We start from the raw sequence: 24,747 nt of genomic DNA on the forward strand, positions 1-24,747 counted from the left end.
AAAGTAAATTAACAATAATTTCTAGTATTCTCAGTTTTGGGATGGGTCCATTAATTGGATGGACCTTGTGATCCATCAGATTAGGCTAGTCTGATAACAATTCATACTATTCATGTCCATAAACATAAATGAGACTAAGACTTGGGAATATGCACAATAAAGGAGAGAATTAGAAATAAACTTAGAGCGGATAAGTTAAACTGCAAAGAGCTATACAGTAGGGTAATAGAGATAAAAATCGGTCAAGTGAACAGGTGAAGTAAATGTTGAGACACAAAGTATCTATTGGAAGAGTTCAAGATAGGGCTATTTATACCACAAAATATAAAATGATCAGTAACACTATAATCTAAAGTTTTAAAGTGTACAAGCATTTTTACATATATTATTTATTTAGCCTCAAGAGGTAAGAATTATTTCCATTTTATTGAAAACTGAGGCTCAGGGAAGCTAAGTGATGGCCCAGATCATCTGACCATAAAGTAAACCCTGAACCTAAAAATTTAACACAAATTAACAAACATTTGCTGAATGAATCCAGTCAAAAAAACTTTGCTATTTACAAGACAGTGTGGGAAATACAGAAAAGGGTAAGCCTGCCCTTAAGGAATCTATATCTTAGTAAAACAAACTGCAAAGAGGTGAAAAGTTAGGTAATAATGATTCATAATTTGAGTAAGATTCTAGCCAATGACAGAACAGATGTCACAAGGTAGCACCTGGTTAATTGACAAACAATTGAAAAATAACTAAGTTTCACAGAGACTCCTGAAAAGCATGTCAAAATGGGATGGTTCACAGAAAAGCCTCCATGGAAGAAATGGGATTTCAGCGAGGGCTTATATGGTGAGCAAGGTATATACTAGAAGAGAGTGACCTCCTTAGAGACAAAGACCATGTATCTATGTCACTTTCATATCTGTGTCACAGAACCTCAATAACTTACTGCATGATTAAAGATCATTGTCTGGCTGACGAACTGATTAACAACTGGATGAATAAACACATGGATGGGAAATATGGAGCATTCTAGACCGGGGGAAGGGCCAAAGTATGCCTGGGAGATAGTGAATGCAAAAAAAATTATTGTGCTTATCCAAGGTTAGAGGTGTTAGGAAGAATAGAATAGTAGCTAGAATGTAGGTCTCCTGACTTCCAGTGAGGAACAGAGGTGTGAATGGAAAGAATACCGGTTTTAAAATTAGACAAACTTAAGCTAGAATCCCAGCGCCACCCCATACCTGGGCTGTAACTTTGGGTAAGCTACTGAACCACTTCAAGACTCAGAAATCATGTATGTAAAGCACTTAGGAGTGCTTGGCACAGAGTTAAGTGTGTTAGTTTCCTTCTCCCCAGACCCCATCTTAAAGGGTATTTTACTTTATTAAAAGATTCACTTTGGTACTGCTAGCATTGGAAATATCCCCTAGATAGCTGCCTCATGACTTAATTTACTCAAACCTAATTTAGATGTAACTTTTCAGATGGCTCTTTACTGCACACATATATGTATCTGTCACGTCAGTAAAATAATTTGAAATCGCTGCATTATATATGAGGTCAGTGATCAAAGAGGACACATTTTGATGAAATTAACAGTGCTGAGGAATATACTGATATACCTGGTTTTACTGAGTTAGAATTATAGAAAAACCCAGATATTTAAAAACAATTGAAATATAACTTTCATTAACTATTAAATACCCTTAATGTACTGAAAGTTGTTCTTAAACTTTAGAAAAAATGGACAAATGCTAAGGGAAAGAAAAGAAAAGGCAGTTAAAAAGTGATTTTTTTTTTTTTAAAGATTTTATTTATTTGACAGAGAGAGACACAGCGAGAGAGGGAACACGAGCAAGGGGAGTGGGAGAGGGAGAAGCAGGCTTCCCCTGGAACAGGGAGCCCGATGCGGGGCTCGAGCCCAGGACCCTGAGATCATGACCTGAGCTGAAGGCAGACGCTTAACGGCTGAGCCACCCAGGCGCCCCAAAGTGATTTGTTTTTATAAGTAGCTTCCAGAGCATTTCCTGAGATAATCTTCAATATCTTCTGTATCTTCAGAAAAATGCCATTTGGTATTCAAAATGAAACTAAGATATTAAAAATTCTCAAATCATCAATTCAGTTATCTAAATTGGAATTTAAATTTTATTTCACCCCACAATATCTACCAAGACGGAAAAATGGCTTGTGTTTAAGGAAGATTTTGTATGATCAGAAATGAAAAGGGTTTTTTAGTTGGCTGAATTAACCAGAAATTCAATTCACCAAGAATAATGTATACATTGTACATCACAGTTTATCCGTATTTCACATGACTAGATTCTGGAAAAAGGATTGGAAAAATGTTTAATTTGACAATCAGTAGCATAAAACTATCTGTCTCTGTATGTAAGGTAGGCAGACATTTTATGGAACCAATCATTTGACTTTTCCATCAGAGAACAGACCCCCGGCTCCTGGCCTTTCTTCCACTACTCTGTCTTCTTCCTGGCTCCTGAGAGACCAATTACCCTCCCACTCAGGTTGCTCCTTCCTCAAGGGTCTGTCTTAGGCTCTTTCACTCTTCTGATTCCATATGCTCTTCCCTAAGCAATCCCATTACAGAACGTTTCAAACATCATGGATAAATTGAAACCAAATCAGTATTATGTCCTCGCTGTCTCTTCCATGCCGCAGCTCTATATAGGGACATCTGTTTGAGCTGTCCACTGAAATAGCTCATAGGTAACTCAACTGCAAATGGTCTAAAACTGCATTCATCATCTATTCCCCCAAACTTGTCTCCTTCAGTGAGCCCTATCTTTAGTAAACAGCTCCAACAATCTCCCAACTGATCATGCCGCCCAAAAAGGGAGTCATAACTGACTGCTACCATACCCACATTTAATCAATCACTACGCCCTTTTGATTCTACCTGTTAAATACATTTAGCCACTTCTCTCAGTCCTCTCTTTCAACCCTAACTCCTCTTTCAACCCTATTTTTCCTGTAGCTTCCTAGTGGTCTCCTTACATCTTCTTCGGCCCTTAATCTCCTCTCCAATCAATTATGCATCTGCGGCTAGAGCGGCCTTTTAAAGATGCAACTCAGATTACATCACTTCCTTATTGAAACTGTATTGACTTCTAATTGTCTTAAATCTATACTGGAGGGGCGCCTGGGTGGCTCAGTCGTTTAGGCGTCTGCCATCGGCTCAGGTCATGATCCCAGGGTCCTGGAATCAGGCCCTGCTCAGCGGGGAGCCTGCTTCTCCCTCTCCCTTTGCTTCTCCCCCTGCTTGTGCTTGCTCTCTCTGTCAAATAAATAAATAAAATCTTAAAAAAAAAATAAGAAATTAAAAGTAGGAAAAAAAATCTATACTGGAATAATCTGGTCCCTGTTTATCTCGGAAGCCTCTTTTCACTCCTTTTCCCACCTCAGAGCCCCCACACAAGTTATTTCCTCTGTAACATTGCTCTTCTCAGAGCTCCCTTCAGCTAACTTCTGTTCTCTCTCTGACTGTCAGCATAACAATCTCTTGTCCAAACCCTCAGACTGGGTTAAACCACCCTGCTACCATTCGATACAACTCCTATTACCCTTCTTCTCCTTCACACACTTGCCATTTTAGTTATTCCTTGTTCATCTGCTTTCCCACTACGTTTTAAACTCAGTGATGCCAAGATCCCTGCGGTATCCCCACAGTGGCACAAAGAACACTGAAGAAAGCTTTAGAAGACCTGGGTTTTAGTGCTGGTTAGTTTAACTTGCTGTGCAATTCTGGCGAGTCACTTCACTTCTCTAGGCCTTCTTTGTAAAAGGAAAGGCGTTGGTTTTGATCAGAGTTTCTTAAGCTTCACTAATGTATGGGTCCCTTTTAAAGGAAGAGAAAAATCTTAGACACCCGCCAAGGTTGTGTCCTGAGATTCCCCAGAGGCCCTATAACTCCCAGGTGAGAAAAGTGATACAAAAAACCTTTAAAATGTCCTTGAATTGTGAAATTTGGGCTTTATAATGACCTTTTAGATTATTAATATAAAAATGTCATATTTTTAAAGTCTAAAACTCTCAGATCCCAAGAATATATTTGTGGATCCCCAAGAATCTGCAGATCCCAGTTTGAGACAGAGATGGTCTCCTCCAGGTTTAAAATTTCATCATTCTAAGAAAATGAAAATGGATGTTTCTTTTCTTTTTTTTTTTTTTTTTAAGATTTTATTTATTTATTTATTAGAGAGCAAGCGAGAGAGAAACAGCATGAGAGGGGGGAAGGTCAGAGGGAGAAACAGGCTCCCCACCGAGCCGGGAGCCCGATGTGGGGCTCGATCCCAGGACTCTGGGATCATGACCTGAGCCGAAGGCAGTCGCTCAACCGACTGAGCCACCCAGGCGCCCCTGGATGTTTATTTTCTAGAGTACTTCATAATAAATCATACCCTACACATGGGCTTCTCCCCCTCACATGGGCTCATTAAACTCAGATTTGGGAAAGAATACAAGGAATTTCACAACATCAAGGCATCCAGAAAAAAAATCTATCATTTGAAGAGAGATTCTTAGGTACTGATTTGATAACAGGATGAAAAGCATTTGACCTTAAGTCAATGTATGTGGCAACAAATGACTGATAGAAAGCATCTCCCTAGGGGCGCCTGGGTGGCTCAGTCATTAAGCGTCTGCCTTCAGCTCATGTCATGATCCCAGGGTCCTGGGATCGAGCCCCGCATCGGGCTCCCTGCTCCGCGGGAAGCCTGCTTCTCCCTCTTCCACTTCCCCTGCTTGCGCTCCTGCTCTCACTGTGTCTCTCTCTGTGTCAAATGAATAAATAAAATCTTAAAAAAAAAAAAAAAAAGAAAGAAAGCATCTCCCTGGGCTCAAATTATACTATCTTTTTGATTATATAGAGAAGTACGTGAGAACATGAATTAAAAAGTGAGAGAAGAACAATAAAAAGGCTTAAAAGGCAATCGCTCAATTTAAAAAAACATTTGACATACAGATGTCCAAAAAGCACATAAACAGATACTCAGCAGAATCAATCATTAAGGAAATGCAAATCAAAACCACAATGAGATAACAGTCTACACCTACAAGATGGTTCTAATCAAAAATATGGAAAACAGCAAGAGTTAAGGAGGATGTGAAAACTGGGACCCTCACACATTGAGCTATGGAAAACAGTTAGGCAGTTCCTCAGAAAGTTAAACACAAAATACAAGCCAGCATTTGTGTTCCTAGGTAACTACCTAAAAGAACTGAAAACGGGGACTCAGATACTTGAACACTTGAAGGTTCATTGCAGCATTATTCATACAAGTCAAAAGGTGGGATCAAACAAGTGTTCAACAACAAATGAATGGATAAGCAAAATGTGGTATATATGTACAAAGGAATATTATTCCACCAAAAAAGAAATAGGAGTTCTGATACATGCTACAACATGGATGAACTTTGAGAACACTGTGCTAAGTGAAATGATACACCAAAGGACAAATATTGTATGATCCCACTTAAATGAAATAACTGAATAGGCAGATTCATAGAGACAAAAAATAGGACAGAAATAACCCTGGGCTAGGGATAGGTGGGTGATGGGGAGTTATAGTTTAATGGGTGCAGTTTCTCCTTGGGATGATGAGACATTTTGAATATAGACAGGGCAGATGTTTGCACTATGTTGTGAATGCAATTAATGTCACTGAACTGTATACTTAAAATGGCTGAAATGGGGCCAAGAGACACATGACAAGATGCTCAACATCGTAATCATCAGGGAAATGCAAATCAAAATCACAATGAGATCACCTTACACATGTCAGAATGGCTAAAATAAAAAACCTAAGAAATAACAAGTAGTGTTGAGGATGCGGAGAAAAAGGAACCCTTGTGCATTGTCGGTGGGAATGTAAACCAGTATAGCCACTGTGGAAAACAGTATGGAGGTTACTAAAAAAATTTAAAAAAAAACCAAACCATATGACCCAATAATCGCACTACGGAGTATTTACCCAAAGAGAACGAAAACATGAGTTGCAAAAGATACATGCACCTCTATGTTTACTGCAGCACTATTTATGACAGCCAAGATATGGGAGCAACTAAATGAATGGATAAAGAAGATGTGCGATACATGCATGCACAAGCACACACAACGGAATGCTACAAGGCCATAAAAAAGGATGAGATCTTGCTATTTGTGACATGGATGGACCTAGTACACTTGATCTTCGCCAAAAGGCCAGGAAGTGATGCATGGACCTAGTACTATGTTAAATGAAATAAGTCAGACAAAGACGAATACCATATGATTTCACTCATGTGAAATCTAAGAAACAAAATAATAAACCAACAAAAATAGAATGAGACCTATGAACACAGAGAACAGAGGGAAGGGGGGAGGGGCAAAATGGGTGAAGAAGAGTGGGAGATACAAGCTTCCAGTCATAGAAATAAAAGGTATAGCATTGGGAATACGGTCAGTGACATCATAATAGCATTGTATGGTGACAGATGGCAGCCACACTTGTGGTGAGCACAGCGTAACATATAGAGATGTTGAATTGCTATGTTATACCCCTGAAACTAAGGGAACACTGTATGTCAACTATTTCCAAATAAAAAATTAAAAAAAAAAGGAAAACGGTTAAAATAGCAAATTTTATATTAAATATATTTTACCACAATAAAAGACAGTGAGAGAAGAGCTTGTTATTTACTGGTTGTGCAACTAAAAGGTTAATGATCTAAAAGAGATACAAAATACACAATACATTGTTTTAACAGAAAAATTGGTTCTACAATCAAGGGTCTCAAGAATTAGCAGTACTGGGGCACCTGGGTGGCTCAGCTGGTTAAGTGGCTACCTTCAGCCCAGGTCATGATCTCAGGATCCTGAGATGGAGCCTTGCATCGGGCTCCCTGCTAAGAAAGGGAACCTACTTCTCCCTCTGCCCCTCTCCCCAGCTTGTGCCCGCTCACGTGCACTCCTTCTCAAATAAATAAATAAAATCTTAAAAAAAAAAAGAATTAGCAGTAGTAAGTGTATGACTCATCACCTACTCATATTTTGGAATTATGGAGGTCCCCATAACTGGTTTATACCTATCAAGCCATACAAATTCTAATTCTATGGTTCAAGTTAATTACTAATCATCCTTAGTGATGGATGTTAGAGGCCCCAAGGGTAACTGAAGAACAGCTGAACTGCAAATCTAAATATACTGATCTCTTATTATCTTTTGTATCCCCTTCTAGTACAGGTGGTAAGTGATTAAATGACTATCAGAATCTAGGAGAGAAAAGTTAAATCACAATCGCTGTGCACAGTAGATTCTGAGAGCAGAACCTAATGCTATTTCTTCCAATTTTTACCTTATGGAACACATGCTTTGCAAGGGAAAACAGAACTCCTGTGTCATTCAGATACTAAAGAATTAATTTTATTTGTTCAATTTGTTTGCTTTGTTTTACAACTTGACAAGTGATCCTAATAGAAGTGCTCTTCTTGGTTGAAATCCCTTGGTATTTTAGCACCTCTGCGCCTCTTTTTGACATGACTGTTTCAAAGGACTTTCCCAAATGTATCAGCTATACTGTGGAACAAACTGATCACCCTTGCTACCTCTTCAGATTCTGAGTCGAAGGCCTTTCTCAACAATGCCAAAAAGGCCTTCTTCAGGCCAGCTGTCATCCCATGTTCTCTGCTACGATCTTCATGCTCTTTTGATTTGGACACTTCACTCTCTTCGAAAAATCTTGCCAAGAAAGTCAAAAGAGACAACATCCTTCATTTTACTCAAGCTGCTTGGAATTAAACCGCTGAATGAGAAAGGTAACATCTATTCATAATAAATACTCTGTTTTTCAGGCTTCCCTTTTCTGGACTTCTTACAGAATGCCCAGAGGCCAGGCTCTCAAATTATCTAAGTATAAACAAAATGCGTGTTTCCTGACTGAGACCTCATCTGCCAAGATTCCACTCAGACTGCTGATTTATAGGTGGCTCTAACTCTCTAAGTACAGAAGACTTTAACAGACATGGTGACACTGCCCATGGCTGGGGAAACAGAACAGCTAAAATAAAATCCACAGCACTCCAAAGAGGAAGAAGCAAATCGGGGTAAAACACCCAGTTTCCTTCTTTTTTTTTTTTAGCACTCAATACTTTTCACTCTACCTCTTGTATTCTAAATTACAAGATAACCTTTTCGACATAACTTATATGCGTCATAGTAAACTGGATACTCTTAAAATAATACTGTGTATCTTGATGGGACGCCTGAGTGGCTCAGTTGGTTAAGCAACTGCCTTCGGCTCAGGTCATGATCCTGGAGTCTCGGGATCAAGTCCCTGGATTGAGTCCCGCATTGGGCTCCCTGCTCGGCAGGGAGTCTGCTTCTCCCTCTGACCCTCCCCCCTCTCATGCTCTCTCTCTCTCATTCTCTCTCTCAAATAAATAAAAAAAATAAAAATATTAAAAAAAATAATACTGTGTATCTTGAAAAAAATAAATACTTAAAATTGAACAAACTTTTTTTTAAAGATTTTCTTTATTTAAAGATATTATTTATTTAAAGAGTGAGACAGAGAGCACAAGCAGGGTGGAGGGGCAGAAGGAGAGGAAGAAGCAGGCCCCTCGCTGAGCAGGGAGCCCGATGCGGGGCTCGATCCCAGGACCCCAGGATCACCACCTGAGCTGAAGGCAGATGCCTAACCAACTGAGCCATGCAGGTGGCCCTGAACAAACATTTAAGAAAGAAATTTTAAAAATCAATTATCCTTTTCCTTCAAGTTCATATTTTCACAGGATGGCTGATTCTATAAGCTATGCCTCTATCTTGACTCAAAACCCAGGATAACTAACTGTACAACTTCAGCTGAGCATTCAATTTTTGGATACTTGGTTGCCTTGCCCAACATTTCAGTTTCTATCCAAGAATCAAAAAGTCATTTATATAGGGGCACCTGGGTGGCTCAGTCGTTAAGTGTCTGCCCTCGGCTCAGGTCATGATCCCAGGGTCCTGGGATTGAGCCCAACATCGGGCTCCCTGCTCCACGGGGAGTCTGCTTCTCCCTCTCACACTCCCTCTGTGCTCTCTCTCTCTCAAATAAATAAATAAAATCTTTTTTTTTAAAAAAAAAGTCATTTGTTGAAGTCTGCATTTTTATGTAACCCATGTAAACAAATACTCTAAATCTCCAACTGAGGGTAAGGAAGGACCAATGACAATCTGCCAACTTGAAGCTTGGTAATGAAAGGGATAGAAAGACATCTTCAGATCACCAGATCACTGAAGGTGAAGATGACTAACAGTGAAATGTCAACTCTGGCTCTAACTCTTCATCAGAAAGATGAGAAGAATAAGTGACTTCCAAAATAGCAGTAAGTAAAATTGATAATATTCTAGAAGGTAGTATAAAGTATATAAAAAACATGCATTTGGGAAAATATTCCTGCACTCGATTTTCTCACTTAAGAACACTAGCCAGAGATGTCTCTGTTGATTTTGTTACAGCTGTAACTTTTCCACCATACCAGGCATTAAAGTTACAAATTGGCTTGCTCTTCTAGTGGTCTGGAAAAAATATACGCTGTTTCACCAAACTGCTGTAAATTTAAATCCATTTCCTCTAGTTCTTGGCTTCTTTTGGGAGAATACTTCTAACTAAAAGTGTAATAAACTATATTGTCATACTTCAGGGTTTTTACAACTCCACCCACAGTGAGGAGGTACTAAGAACTCATAAGGAAGTAACGTATTATAGTGACATTTTATAACCTTTAGCAAGCCTGAGGACAACTGAAATCACGTGTTTAAGATGGGAAGCGTTACTAAATTTGGGATGACTTCTTGTGGCTTTTTTTTTCTGACACCAGCATCACTAAATTTTTCAGAAATAGATTTCTGGTTTTTTTCTAAATCACTTTTCCTTCATAACATGAAACACAATTCCTTTTTTCAGAAAAGAAATGTTCTTGGTAAAATTTAAGTTCACAAAAGATGGGAAACTAGGATACTAATTAATTTTTAAGTTACTACAAAAGATAATTTTGAAAAATCCTGAGATTTCCATGAACTGTCAGTGCCCCAAGTATAGTTCCTTTTTAACAAGAAATCAACCTAGTAACCAAATGAAAAACAATTAAAATGAGACAAAAAGAAGGCAGGTACATGACTGTCTTAACATAATATGTTTCTGAATTTTCATGGGGGAGACTGATAAGAACAATCAAAGCAGAGAAAAAACATGGAAAGAGCACTATATACAAAGCCTCTACTGGTGACCTTTTATTTTGTAATTCAACTTTCATTCATTTAATAAGTATTGATTGAGTTGTTACTGTGTAGCAGGCCTTATGCTCTATGCTAAGACACATCAGAGAACAGGATATGGTCCTTGTCTTCAAGAGTTTAAAGTTAGCAACACACTCAGACATTTTAATAATTTTTAATAAGGGGGGGAAGGATACATTCAGAAATTTTGACTTGTGGACCTAAAATTCTAAAAATTTTCTTTGTTTTATTTTAGTTATTCCTGCAAATTCCTTTGATACATAAAGTTACATGATTGCCCTATCTGTGAATAGATCAAGGCTGTTCCTTTCTACATGTATAGAAAATTAAGTATTGGAAGGGTCTTTAAAGATCAACTGGTCTAACTTAATCTAATTTGTCTAACATATGAGCCTAGAGGAGGGAAAGAGACTTGATTAAGGTCACTTGGCTGCTATGCCTTTATTTTAATGAGCTTTTCTTCCAAGTAAGATATAACTTCAGAAATACTATAGTTAGTGCTTTGATAAACCTATGCTTCTCTGACACCTTTCTTCTTTACCTACTGGGAGAGTGGTCACATTTAAGCTCATTCTCCTTTCTTCCAAACTTAGTGGAAGCAATCTTTTCTCACAGGGTCTGTTTCTCTTTAGTGGCTATCCTGAGACCTCACCCCTGTACTATTTCCTCCTTCTACACTGATGTGCTCTCTTCTCGACTTTACTTGACTCAGCTGCTCCAGGAGAACTGTCCTACTTGCTGCCAAAATTCTCAGTGGTCTAAAATCACTCCCTTCATTCACACACCACCTGTTACCCTCACAGCTCGTGGAAATACCCCTTTCTGCAGCTGGACTTAAACCCTAATCTTAAATGACAGTCTCTTCCTTCTAACTGTTAATGGCATTATTCTTTTCTTCATTCTTCTTGACCTTTCATTGTCATTTCACATTTTATTTCAGTAAAAAAAAAATACGTGAGCTTGGGAGTCAGAAAGATCTCCATTTCAATCCAGATTCCACCTTGTACTGACAGTGTACTCTCAGGCAAGTTACTGAACCATGCTAAACTTGATTCGCCTGTAAAATAGGGATAATCCTAATTCCTACTTTATGGGGTAATTGTGAGGACTAAATAAGATTATATATGTAAAGTTATTACCACAATGCCAGGTACATAAGAGATACTAAGTGTTGTTTTCCTTTCCTTTTCATGAAACTCTCTTCGTTTGGCATCGATGATACCAGTCTGTCCTCTCTCTCATCTTCTTTCAAACTTGACCTGTGTGTCAGTTCTGCAGACCCCAGCTTCCCTCGATGCCATGACACCCAAATCAACAGGCTAGTTCCACTGTCTGAAACAAGGCTCATCCCCTATCTTCCCGTCTCTCTGGGATATTTCTTAGATATCCCACCTTCACTTCAAATTCAACAAGTCTAAAAGCAAGTGCATCTTTCTTCCTCAGAGGAGTCCCTCTTCTCTATTTCTTTTAATATCTCATCTCTCTGTATATCAGTCAAAAGTTCATCTTTGACCCTTTTGTCTTTCCATCCTTGTCATTTCTTAGTCACCAAATCTTACAAGTTATCAAAATATCTCTGTCACTTGTCCCTTCCACAGAGAGCTTCTGTCTTACCTCTTCCCTATTTCTAAATCTTCAAACTCCCAGTACCTCCTAGACAAAGTCCATGTTCCTCAAGCCAGCGTTTTTACCCTGCCAACCCGAGCCCTTTTCCTCCGTATGTGCACTTCCCACTGATTCTCCAGTACACCATGCCCACTGATATCTTGACCTTCCTACCCCAGGATGCTCCTCATGTTTACAATTTCCAGCTTCTTCCTTCTCATGTATCCATATCCTTTCTTCCAGGTGCAAGCATCTTATGAAACAACTACTCGCTATTCCAGCTCTGCATGTATGTGTTCTTCCATAAATTTTGACTACAAGTTTTTCCTCAATCACACATTGCCCAGCTCCGTTATATATTTCTTTCATGTGGTATGTGTAGGTACTATCTTTGAAACAAGACTGTGAGCAAGGACTATCTCATCTCTGTTTTGCCTAGAAGAGTGCTGCATATATAAAGTAGTTCAATAAATAACTTGTTTAATAAATAATACACATAGGGGCAGCTGGGTGGCTCAGTCGGTTAAGAGTCTGCCTTTGGCTCAGGTTATGATCTCAGGGTCCTGGGAATGAGTCCCACATAGGGCTCCCTGCTCAACAGGGAGTCTGCTTCTCCCTCTGCCTGCCACTCTCCCCTGCTTGTGCTCTCTCTCTTTCTTTCTGACAAATAAATAAATAAAATCTTTCTGAATAAATAAATAATACATATAAACAGGTTTCCAAAAAAATCTCATGATAAATAAATTTCCTAGCCCTTTACCTGACTTGGAAGCCCTGCATCAGATGCAACAGAACACTGAATGTCCATCACTAGTCTGTGAACTGAATTATACAGGTAAAAAGTAGCTGATGAGGTACTTATGCAATTTTATGGATTCATTTACAATATGTGCAAAAAGAAAAAGCCTGTGTAAATATTAAATCCACAAAATCATAAATACATATATGTGTCATGGAAATTCTTTTAAAATAATTCAATTTTGTACATGCTTTGCATCTCTAGTTGGTAAATTTAAAAATAATATTTAGGCAAGACTGCTAATAACACTATGTCTAATTAGTAGAAATAAAAGTATATCTGAATCATTTAATTTCAATTACATCATCATTTCCTTAATTGCATAATATTTGCTAAGAATTGTGTTAAGCACTAGGGATAGCCAGAAGATGGTCTCTGCTCTCAAGAAGCTCAATCCTAAAACTGACTGTAAAATCAGTTATAGTATGATACGATAATTGGTATGTTCCAGTCATGAACCAAATGCTGTGAGGGAACACTGCGCAGTCTGATGTGGCTGAGCCATAATATTTGTGGTAGCAAATGGAGGGAATAGGCTGAGGGGGTAGGCTGAGGCTGACCACAAAGTTTCTAATGCTCCCTGAAAGGAGGGTGAAATGTAAACAAACAGCATTTTAGAAAGATAACCGTCAACTTGGGAGGATGAAATGCAAACAGTAGACTGTTGAGTCAGACAGATAACTTGCAATTACTCAGGTGAGGAATTAGGAAAATCTGAACTAAATCAACATCAATGGAAATAAAGAGGTTGGAAAAACAAAATTATAGTAGCAGCAATCAGTAGATTCAGATATAGAAAGATTTTTTTCCCCCACCACATTTGGCACCAGGGAGCAGAAGTGTACAAAAAACGTATTCTTCTTAGATACTTACTTGCTGTTGCTATTACTTTTATTCCAAAGTCTGATGGATAAAAATCGTTAGTCCATACACTGAGAACACAACTTGGCAGCATTTTTTCTAACTTTCATGTTTCACTTAAGGTTGAAAGTCAAGTCACTCCAACACATTCCAGCCACCAAAGCATCCCAGGTCAGGTGTTCTTTAAAAGGATGTGAACTTAGAGGAAGTGGGTCTACTTTGTTAGACACAGAGGCACTGCATATTTAGAAGTGTGATTACTTCTAGTAAGCACTTTTTCTGGTCAAATGTGGTAGAGTACAGATCTGTTACGTGTCACCCTTTTCATATTGGTGCTTAAAATAAAAATTTAAAAACAAACTAATACGATGAAGGGGCTTAATGTTTTTCTAGAACTAAGGTAGTTTTAAAACATATTGAATCATTGCAGAAATTCTTTAAACTCCTATCACACAGATAAGCATTTAAGCAAATTATTTTGTTATCTCTTATTATGTGACAATATATTATTGTGGGGTCTGAGACTGAAATAACTAAGTGCAGAAATATCTCAATAATTTCAACAAATAGCTCCTGCTACTGAATGGGTCCCAGCAGGGAGGACAACCAGGTATGTTCCTATAAATTCTTAAATTACTGAAAACACATAATCACCATTAAGGAAAGAAACAGCAGCAGGTCAAAAGGCAACAATTATGCTCATCCCTTAAAGACATATAATCCTGTAAGAATTTTCTAAGCCCCTTGTATATCTGATCTTACTTGATCCTCACAATAAACACCTCCCACTTAATAGGTAAGGAAATTGAGGTCCCAAGTTTTTAAAGAAATTGCCAATTAACAGAAGAGGAAAGATTACAACCCAGGTATCCTGACTCCCAAAACAGTGATATTCTCTGGAATAAAGTATAATCGGATGTCAGCGTTGGTAAAAAGTTGAGTATTAAACATCTCTATAGTAGTAGGAAAATCATCTTCATTGTTTGTATGTAATGATTATAATACTTCCTGAATGATACACCTTATATTTCCAGTGAAAACAACATGAAAATGTTTCGTGGCTTGGTAGTTATGCTAGATTTCTCTGGATACTCAAAATAGATTGCTAAAAAAAAAATCAGTTCTTGTCAATTATATTTATACGTCAGTGGTCACTTGTGGACACAAAAGTGCTCTCAATTTTACGACGCTATCTGGAAGAAGTTCAACAACACATTGTTAATACTCTACTCCTACAAAATAATTTTAAAGCTCCATGGGAATTTAGATTTGCACAAGTTATTAGGATGTGACCTTTCCCTTAGATTTCTTATTTTAGGATTGACTTAACATTGTATTTCCCCAGTGGGAGCTGTTGTACTTCCTTCGCAGATAAGAAAAATAGCAATCACAAATTATAGTGAGTAAACTTAGGAAAACATATATTTCTGTGATGCAGATGAAACCAAATCATAAAAGGAGCCTGAACTACGTATTCCTTGAGTTTGAGAGGAAAGCCATGTGGCTTGCTAACAAAAGAAAACAAAAGTCATGCCATTATGGTATTTCCCTGAAATTTATACTTAATTGTTTTTCGTCCCAGCTACCAAGTCTTATGACTTTTAAAGATTATTAAAGATGTTTACGTCACTAAATTTCCTATGTCCTGTCTACTGAGAGTATAAAAGGTTAAAAATACCAAACTTTTAATATTTTAAAAGATTTCAGATCACAGGATCTGGATTGAAGGACAAGGAGTTCATCAGTATAAAGAAAAAAATTGAGTAACAGAGTTGCTTCACTATGTTTCGTGGAATAATAGTGGCTTCCAATGATTGACCTCTTACATGATACTGTGGTAGAATTGGCATATTATTTGTAACATACGAGTCGTTGAAAGTATCCAGATAATCAAGCATGCTATAAGCTAGGACTGGAGAGCTCCTTACTGGTATTTTTTTTAAAAGCAAAGAAAAGTGTGGAAGGGGAGATGATGAAGACATGTACATTTTTTTCCTAACTGGGTGCCAAAATCAATAATTTTATATGGTGTTAGTTGATGGAAATATTAAAATTAAGAAATTATGAAAAGATTAAAAGTATTTGCTAAGAATGAAAGTGCAGGATATAAATGAGAATTAAGTAACTGTCAAAAGTAATCTTTTGTATCCTCTCTTATCAGACATATTTGTACGGTTAGGTTTTACTTAAATTACTTGAGAACACGGCTTCATTTGATTTATTCCTCAAGAATCTCAAATAATCAAACCTACCATTCATTCTGAAGTTTAATTGTTAATTCAGAGTCTCTATATCACAGAAGTTTTTCTTTCAGGCTGAATTTTTAGGAATTTAACCCTCAACATATTACAGCTGTGACTAACATTTTTAAGTAAAGATAGTATCCACTATGGTTGACATACATTTTTTCACAAAATATTATATAGTTTGGACAAAGTTAGGTTTTAAAACATTGTTTTAAATGGAAATAGAATTTAGAAATCATTTAATACAATCCCTTAAGTGTCAATGGATAGCAATGTATCAAATACTACATAGACATATAAAAATATGTGTGTATGTTTATTAAGAACTGGAAGGCAACTTTAGAATAGTTTGAATAAGAATATTAAGATTATAGATAATTTTTTCTTTAAATGATCTGTACTCTTGTTATTACATTACTTATTTGATATAAAAATACAGTAAACTGTATTGCAGTTAAAACCTATAATCTCTACTTCATGTCATTAACTATAACACTTAACCCTCAAATGAAAGTTTAGAATGAAAAGCAAAGGCAAGGGGCTCCTGGCTGGCTCAGTCGGTTAAACATCTGCCTTCAGCTCAGGTCATGATCCCAGGGTCCTGGGATCGAGTCCTGCATCGGGCTCCCTGCTCAGCGGGAAGCCTGCTTCTCCCTCTCCCTCTGCCTGCCACTCTGCCTACTTGTGCTCTCTCTCTGTGAAATAAATGAATAAAATCTTAAAAAAAAAAAAAAAAGAAAAGAAAAGACAATCACCCCTAATCCTTTCCCTGTTCATTGTAATACATTTTAATCATGTAATTTTGTATCTTAAAATTTTCTCTATATCGTTATTCTAAAACGACCATTCCCCTCAAATATTCAAACCACAAATTTAGAATATTTGATTTAGATAAATCTTTTTTAAACAACTGATTTGTATCCACCTCTCCGGAAGTCCTACTTTGTTAAACCTGCATTTTCAAAAGCAGTCATTCCTTTCTAACTAGCAACACGTGGACTTGCAGGCCATAAGGGACCCGCAGCACAGTCTTTACATTTTATTTGAGTTTGGCATAACCTCAGGAAATCATCTGCACCTCCTTGCAATTAAGTAGGTTTTTTCCTAGCCAAGAACAAAACAAAACAAAACAATACCAAAAACCCCATATTATTCTGATACCTGAACTTGAGGTTAAACTCCTCACTCTCCACCCTTATCCCACTATCACACACACAAAGCCACTGCTAAGTGATAATATATTTAAATGAACAGAAATCATTTAAACGTATGCTTCGGAGGAAATCCGTCTCTGTTCATATTGCTGGTAACGTATCTCCAGAGCAATCTGAAATGTCTTAAATACTAATAACAAAAGACTAATGTAGTTGCTCAAACCCTTTAACAAAGAAACTCCTCTTCCAGCAATGCAGTTGAACAAGATTATTTTTTAAAAAGTGAAATACAGGGGCGCCTGGGTGGCTCAGATGGCTAAGCATCTGCCTTTGGCTCGGGTCATGATCTCGGGGTCCTGGGATCGAGCCCTGCATTGGGCTCCTGGCTCAGCGGGGAGCCTGCTTCTCCCTCTCTCTCTGCCTCTCCCCCCTGCTCATGCTCTCTCTCTCTATCTCTGTGTCTCAGATGAATAAATAAAATCCTAAAAAAAAAGTGAAATATATTCCTATATGTAATGATATAAGAATAAATAACAATTGTATAATAATAAAAAACTGGAAACCACCTCAAAACTGGCTTAGTAAATTATGTGGTATCATTAAGATTTATTATTGTGTTGCCACTACAACAAATCTGGAAGCCAGGTAGAAACAAAGAAAGATTTATATGCTCTAACAGTAAAAGAAGCAAAAATGCTACATATACTATAACTATTAGTAAATACAAAATGTGAGCACATTAACAAGAACTATGCAGAACTAAGAAAAGGACAGCATGTGTGATTAAATGTGATCTTTTTATTTAAAAAATATTTTCAACTTTTCAGTCATAAAAATGTCTTAAAAGAATTTAATGTAAAGTGAAAAAAACCCGATAATCAAAATTCAAAAGCAAAAGTAACTTGTCCTTGTTCCTAATCTTATTTCTAAATGGACCACCTCCCTGCCTTTTAGGTTTTACAAGTAAACATTATCTCTGTTCCAATCCTGAAGCCTTGCATTCATACACAGCAGTATAGCTCGGCGGAGAGTTTATTTACAGAGGGCAGGACTGAACTTTGCATGTGAGCACATACAGAAAACGATAAAGATCATTATGTCCTATTAGTAATTTACAGAATTGTGATTTGCTCCACCCAGTATACCTGTAATTGAATTCCTCAGCCATAAAATCATTGGGACCAAACAAGTTCAGATATCTTTTATCTAAGCCCTTTTTTTCTCCCTTACCATCAGTTAACATATTTCTTATGGGGCTTTTCTTCTTTTTATAGATTCATTGGTCTTAGTTATAAATTAACCCCACAAGCAACTCTCCCCATGACCCAGCTCTACTGTGTCCTATGTACCAGGCTTCTTTTTACATGCACAATTGATGACAGAGGGGCCATTTAAACTGCCCGTTGGTAAATGATGCCCAGAGAATCGTCTCTAGATTAATAAAAAGATAAAAAATTCCTGGGCGCCTGGGTGGCTCAGTTGGTTAAGTGTCTGCCTTCGGCTCAGATCATGATCCTAGAGTCCCAGGACCAAGTCCCACATCGAGCTCCCTGCTCAGCGGGGAGCCTGCTTCTCCCTCTGCTTCCTGCTTCCCCTGCTTATGTTCTCTCTGTCTCTCATTCTCTCTCTCAAATAAATAAATAAAATCTTAAAAAAAAATAAAAATAAAAAATTCCTCAGGATAAAGGCCCTCGAGCAGAGTCTCCTCACAGCTGGGTACCCTGGCAAAGAAGTGGAATACTAACTGCTGGAAACTTCCATTATTTCTTTTTTGCTTTTCAGAAAAATTGTGGTAAAATACATACAACATAAAAATTTACCATGTTCACCATTTTTAAATGTACAGTTCAGTGGCACTGAGTGCATTTACACATTGTTCAACCATCACCACCATCCACCATCTCCAGAACTTCTTCATCTTCCCAAACTAAAATTGTGTCCCCATGAAACATGCACTCCCCATCCGTCCCTCTTCCCAGCCCCTGGCAGCCACCATGCTGCCTGCGGTCTCTAGGAATTTAGCTGCTCTAGGTACAAACTTCTGTTTTTTCTTGTTTCACCTGAATTGTGTAAAACAGTGTAGTTTACGAAACTGGTTGAACACAGAGTTGCGTGCAAAAAATAAAAAACTTCAGAGAGGAATTCCTAATACTTAGCATTTCATTTCTATGCTCAAATGCTTGGATTCAGATCAAACACTCATGTTTAGATGCCAAAGCATATACCCGCCCCTTACTTTGTCTTTCAAGAGTTTGGTCTTTCAATTTGAAATGGCTTTAGGTTTTTCTAAAGTTATACTGATTTTCTAAGCAAACTAATAGCTGCTGTTCATTTTCTGTAAGAATTAAAGTTCCCTTAGTACTACTTGTATTCAATGAATTCCCAGACATTTTGCCTAAAAACAGTATGATCTTCCCTCAGCTTTACCGTTCAACTATAAGACTCCTAATTCTTCTAAGTTCAGATGTTGCCTTGGGTTATGAAGATTGATGGGCCAAGAGACTATTAATGAGATCTAAACATTCTCCCAGTTTGGGTCTGAAAATTCAAATCAGACCCTGATCATCACCAACTAAAAACTTTGCTAAAAGTTGCAGAGCCTCGTGGAATTTTCCCACTCACAGGTCTTCTAGGGGACTGGAAGTAACTGGCTGAAGTAACAAATGGAGACCAAACTTGTGGAGGAAGGGACTGCAGTGTGTGTGGCTAGGATTAAGAAACACAGTTCAAGGAGTATCCTTGATGAAAAGAATGCCCCTGCTTCTCTCTGTTCTAAGATGTGCAAACAAATAGAAACTTGCCCTATAAATCAATGAAAATCTAATGAGAATGATTATTTAGGGACTCCAGTGGGACTTTTAAAGAACTTTTTATTTCGAAATAATCTGAGGCTTACAGAAAATTTGCAAAGATAGAAAGCTCCCATGTACCCTTCACTTAGCTTCTCCTGCTGTTGACATATTATAACCACAGTACAATGATCAAAACTAATAAATTAACATTGGCACAATACTATAAACTACTTTCTTTAAACTTCATCAGTTTTTCCACTAATGTCCTTTCTCAGTTCCTGGATCCAATCCAGGATCCCACATTGCATTTAGTTGCCATGTCTTCTTATTCTTCTCCATATCTGGGGTAGTTCCTCAGTCTTTTTTTTAACAGCTTTATTGAGGTATAATTGATATACAAAAACTGCACATATTTAACTGCACATTTATTGATTCAGTCATTTATCTATATCAGTGTAGAATCACGTATATATATTTTATTTGGGGAGCTATAATCCAATACTATAGTTATTTATTTTATTGCTCAAATTATTTCAGCTTTGGCCATTGGGAGCTGGAAAAAATATGAGCAATAAAATAAATAACTATAGTATCAGATTTTAACTCCCCAAATAAAAAATATATATATGAGTATTGGATATTGAAACTACTTTCTGCTTTGTGAGCAAGGATCATGGTTGCATGGCCTAGAGGGAACCAGGCAAGATATTTTTATTTTTATCTCAATTTAATTGTAAGTATTATAGGAACCTAAAATAATATACTTGTGCTTGAGACTTAATTCTAAGGATCTAAGTTATTTGTCAACTTCTAGGTCACTCTCCTATCTTTGTTTTGTCTTAGACAAATACATTACTGTGTTCTCCTTCAACTGATGGTAAATTACACAACAGAAAGTATTCTGATAGCCAAAATAAAAGCTCTCTAAGAAATTTTACAATAAAATATTATGAAGCATTTGCATGTTCTTTTAAAAAGATACTTTAAAATACCAACTTAGTAAAATAAATTCTGCATTTACCTACCGTGAAAGGGCGACTCTTGTTTGAGAAAATGGTCTTCTTGTATGCTGTGGCTTAGAGCTGGCTTCTTTCAAATCTGAACAATTAAAAAAAAACCACAAAACATTTGATATACACATACTCAAAATTTTTAGACAACCTAGGCTGCCAAAATGTACAGGCACAAATAAATTTATTTTCTCCGTTGGATTTGACTCTGAATATTTGTTTTCCCTTATTTTTATATTCTCTAGAAGTAACCAACAGACTACTAACTGTAAATCACACAGAGCTGGAGAATCTTCTTAAAGAGACATGTATTAGGTTTACTTCACCTACTTGTCACTGATCATGAGTTAAGGTCTTTCATCTCATCCATCTTTTATGTCAACTTAACAATGCCACCTACATGATTGGACAGACTTAAGAAAAACTAGATCTTAAAAGAATTAATAATCTCAAAAGACAGGTGTTTGCTAAAAGCTACAGAGAGCAAATATGCTATTTATTAAAATACAGAATTTCATTCCAGATGGCACATGGCTACTAAGCTTACAGTAAAAGTATAGTCATGTATCACAACCATTTAGGCACAGTGGATGTAGCATATTCCATGTGCAGATTTTTAAAAGGAAGACCCAGAGAGCAAAATATTCATGTAAATGTGCCAAAGGTCTCAGGATTCATATCTTTGGCTCTTACGAAGGGCTCGGGGATCCTAGAATAGCTGTACATTCCATAAAGACAAAACAGCATCTAGTGCCAAAAGCCTTATCATTAGGGCCTTAATAGCCCAAACTTCCAGACCCAATGATCTGCACAGTCTAACCTATATAAAATTCCATTTTTTTTCTTTTTAAATTCTACACCTTTGCAAACTTGGAACTCGCAAAAACTGTTCTATTACCTGATACATAACATCAAAGTAGTGGATTATGAGTATAAAACGTTTTCCCATTTTGTTATTTCTAACATGAAAGAATATAAACTATAGCCAATGAATTTTGTTTGTTTCTCTAGCACTATTTAGTACTTTTCTTTGGAAATTGAAAATTCTCTTAACATAGACTCAACGCTAATAATAAAGTAATTATTTGTTTTCAGAATGGGACATATTCTTCTATAGAAAAAGCTGATTTGTCAGTGTTTTAGACCTGTATGTTTTGTTTTCTGACTGATTACCAACCTGTATCAGAGCAATTTACATAAATGCTCTCTGATTTGTTAGTCAAAAACGAAAGGAGTATCCACACCAAAACTATTCATTGTATATAACATGTATAACACATGAGAAACAACTTTATCTATAATGGATTATCATTTTGACTTTTTTTATGTTTAATTAAACTAAAAAGGGCTTAAGTATATGGGGAAAAAAGGAAAGAATATTAATAAAGAAAAATTGGAACAAAATCTCTATCTGAAAAATTAAAGAATGCTGACTCCTGGTTAAGAGTAAATCGTACAAGCTTTCTTTGACACTGGTCCCAATTTCCCTTTGAAATACATATGAGTTCATTAAAAAGTAGACAAGAAGAAAGTAAAGATAAACTGCCATGTACTCCTAGCTCGGGGCCCCAAGAGTTGGATCAAACAGAAAACTGGACCAGCTCCTGCAGCTTTCAGAGACAGACAGAATTCTATAGCCTTTCCCCAAACTCTTCCTAGAACTAAGATCAGTAATGTCCTTTCTGTATCCATTCAGAATTGCACTGTACCACAAATAGAAGGTGTAGTTTCCAAACATTAACTACAGTAGAGAAGAAACAAGATCCATTCTGGGGGTAATGTATACCAAGGATTATAGCTCTTTCACATTCTCCATCTGGTCAGTTAAATACAGATTGGTTTATATTCATTAGATTATAAATCCTTCTACTCATCCCTATATGCCAGAGAACTAGGCTGTGACAACAGCAGACAAACCCCTGACATTTCAATAGAACCCACATTATATAGGGGTTCTTCATACCTACTCATCCAACTTTTTAGGTTCTGCTAAAAGTCGTCTCTCAGATATAAGTAGATAATAAGGCAGGCCAAGGGGCAATTTACTCAAACTAATTTGTCTGAAATGGTATAAATGGCAAAAGTTCACTTAAGAAATAGAAAAACAATTAACAATGAAGGCCACCGAAAACTTATCAAAGAATTATTTCCCCAAGAAGCTCTGGGCCTAGATAATTTTCTAGATTATATTTTTCTAACTTCCAAGGAAGAGGTAATTTTCTTGTTACAAAATTGTTTATGAATAGAAGAAAATACCGCGGCCAAATTAACTTTTCAAAAGTAGCACATTGATATTAAAACCTAACAAAAAAGAGAAAAATACCAGTCCTACTTAGTAATATTGATTTAAAGTTATAGATAAAATGCTAATGAACAAACTCAATCATATACTAGAAGAACAAACCACCATAATCAGGCTGGATTTACCTCAGGCAAAGATTTACCCCCAGAATATCTACTAAATAACGTGTCACAGCACTAGGTCAAGTTTTAAAAGAAAGCGGATGATTATCTCAAACAATGCAAAAAAAAATACTTCAACAAAACGCAACAGCCATTCTTGACATTGTTCCTTTAGAAAACTAAGAAACTTTAATAACAGGAATATTTACCTCACTCAAACTTACAACCAATATCATCTTATTTGTTAAATACTATAGCAGCATTTCCCAAAATGTGTTCTGTAGATAACTAGTTCCTTAAGACCTTCCAACAGAAAGGTTTCCACCATAAAGCAAATTTGCACACATTACTTCTTTTTGGGAGATTAATAAGGTATATAAGCATTGTATATACTCCATGGGCCCTACACCTAAAACAAAAATCAACAATAACAATCTGCCTTAACCCAATAGTTCTCAAACTTTTTTGAACATGTCTCCTCACTTCATTCCTCAACCCACTTTACTGTGGTTTTCGCACACCTTTCTACTGAAACTAAGACAAAATTTACACGTTGTTTCCTTCTTGCTAAATCCTTTAAACTTTTCTCGATTTTCACTCTATTTGTCCAAAGCTGTGCTGGTAAATGTTTAACAAGTGGTTCTCCTTACAGGGAAAAATGTTTGCCGATTTCTGTGGTGTAAATACTCCCACCAGGACTGAGTTGAGACTACCAGCGTGATGTCACTGAGTGCTGAGGTGGGCAGACCTGGAGCATGCCACGCAGCGTTTCTACCATTCAGATACAATCAACATGAACAAAAACATGTAAAATAATTAGGAAGCGATGCCGGTGGTGTGTTTATTACCTTTTTTTTTTTTAACATAACTTGTTTAATTGCAAGTATACATCACTGCATTTTAAATAATGGCTGTGGATAATAACGGGCTCACAGAAACCCTGAAAATTTAACGGCTGACTTTCACAAGCCGGTCTGAGCTGGCTCTGGCACACTGTTCTGCAGTATCTGGTATTCTGTCCATCCTTTACCACTGAAACTGTCTCCTTCTTTAGTTGCTTGGAGACCAGTTTCTCCTAGTTCTTATCCTGCCACATGACTACTATTTCTCTTCTTGGTACCTCTTCTTTCTGAGCTCTTCTATCTTATGTGTCCTGAAAGTTCCTTCCTGGTTCACTCTTACCTATAAACCCTTCTGCTTGCTTGTAACTCCCAAATCTTTATCTGTAACCACAACTATTCTCTCAAGAGTTCTAATTCTGTGTTTCCAACTCTTTTTTGGACACCCCTACCTGAGGTTCCTTGGGAACCTCAAGCTCAACACCACCCAAGCTAACTACCCATCTTCTCCCTCTAAAGAACAAAAGAAACACAACTCAACACATAATTGGGCCACTCCTAATTCCCTGCAAGATTAAAAGGAATTCTATTCTCTATTCAGGTCTCTCAAAATATGTTATAGAAGATTCAGTTCATAATCACAAGCAACCCTTCTCAGGGAAGGGATACCGTTTTCCCTACTTCCCTTCAATGTTTTTCACATACCACACTCTCCAAAATGTCTCCTTCACCAAAACCCCTCCCACTAAACATTTTCTCCA

The 24,747-nt window shown here is 37.1% G+C and overlaps 1 protein-coding gene across 1 annotated transcript in view; it reads right to left on the reverse strand.

Moving 5' to 3' along the window:
* The window catches only part of PPARG (peroxisome proliferator activated receptor gamma), a 131,503-nt gene that overhangs the window by 87,055 nt on the left and 19,701 nt on the right, over positions 1-24,747 (reverse strand). Inside the window, exon 2 of the mRNA XM_034997700.1 lies at positions 20,760-20,832. The gene's annotated coding sequence lies outside the window, so the exon portion shown is untranslated. The remainder of the gene's footprint in view (positions 1-20,759; positions 20,833-24,747) is intronic.

This window comes from Mirounga leonina, unplaced genomic scaffold (genome assembly GCF_011800145.1).
Source record: "Mirounga leonina isolate KUSES-001 unplaced genomic scaffold, KU_Mleo_1.0 Mir_94, whole genome shotgun sequence".
Taxonomy (NCBI): domain Eukaryota; kingdom Metazoa; phylum Chordata; class Mammalia; order Carnivora; family Phocidae; genus Mirounga; species Mirounga leonina.